Genomic DNA, 1,289 nt, shown 5'->3' with positions numbered 1-1,289 from the left:
GAATAAAAAAATAGTTATCTAACTAAAAATAATAAACTAAATCATCTACATATCTATTAAATTAAATATCTGACATATTTATTATTTATATTATTTAATATTTTTATTATCTATCTATACTTTTTCTAATTATATTAGCTCATGTGATGCCAAACCCAACTAAATTTATCCATTGCAAGTCAAAAATCACAGTTGTACATAGCTCACATTTGGTTAGTTTTGTTATTCTTAGGGACGGCTCTTTATTGCCAAAAAAATATATTTATTGTCATCAAATTTTTTTTTTTTTGAGAGATGAAATAGGTAATTATTATTCATAAATAGGACTCATAATATTAAATAGGGCCAAATTACAAATGTAAAGAGGTGCTTCTTCTATCTACATTGAATTTGGATTGGTAAAACTAATTGAGCCAATTCATGTGTTATCCTATTACTAGATCTCTTGACATAAGAAAACGAAATTGATCTAAAAAAGCTAGAATAATGAAAACAATTAGCAATAAAGTTACCAAAATAATTTCTGCCATGTTTCTTATTATTTAGAGCATTGATCACCTAAATATTATCATTATCATGTTCCAGGATTACTTCAAAAAGACAATATTCATAGACTAGTTTAAGATCCATTGCACACATATAAGCTTCAGCTTCAAAGAGTAGGAGTGACAATTTCATATTCTACGTGACCGTTACAGCAATCCTTTCACACCAATTCCGGATAACTGCCCCTATTTCATAATTGATCCTTCTCCTCTTTTACCTGCATAGACATTAATTTTCCACAGATTGGATGGTGGGCATTCCCACTTCTCAGCACTTAAAGTCTCAAGAGTGGTTGGTGAGTGAAATTAAACTCTGGATTCTGATCCATACAGATTTTTTAGAAATTTTCATTGGCTTTTGACATTCTTTCTACTATCTCTTGAAGAATTCTCCACTTATCTTCGAATACTACTTCATTTTGGACTTTTCAGAGAGCAGCCAGACTATAACATAACAGAAGAGACTTTGATTTGTATAGCTGAGCTCAGCTATAGATAATCTGATCCAGTACGAGGGAAAATTGGCATGGATAGAAAATATTTTTACCGTTAGAGAGTTGCAGAACCCATAGTTATAAAAATCGGATCGAATCGACTGGTTCGATCGAAAAACTGAAAAACCGGACTTTACACTGATCTAGTCCGAAGTTAGGACCGTTCAAGGCAGAGAACCGGAACGAACGTATTAATATTTAATAACAACTAACGTCCCAAAGTGGATTGCTTTTATACGTATTTCATACG

The 1,289-nt window shown here is 31.5% G+C and overlaps 1 protein-coding gene across 1 annotated transcript in view; it reads right to left on the bottom strand.

Annotated features, from left to right (window-relative positions):
- The window catches only part of LOC107608769 (premnaspirodiene oxygenase-like), a 22,966-nt gene that overhangs the window by 18,479 nt on the left and 3,198 nt on the right, over nucleotides 1–1,289 (bottom strand). The gene's annotated exons all lie outside the window — the stretch shown is intronic.

The sequence above is a fragment of the Arachis ipaensis genome, chromosome B07 (genome assembly GCF_000816755.2).
Source record: "Arachis ipaensis cultivar K30076 chromosome B07, Araip1.1, whole genome shotgun sequence".
NCBI lineage: Eukaryota > Viridiplantae > Streptophyta > Magnoliopsida > Fabales > Fabaceae > Arachis > Arachis ipaensis.
This window is presented reverse-complemented; position numbering and strand designations above follow the sequence as displayed.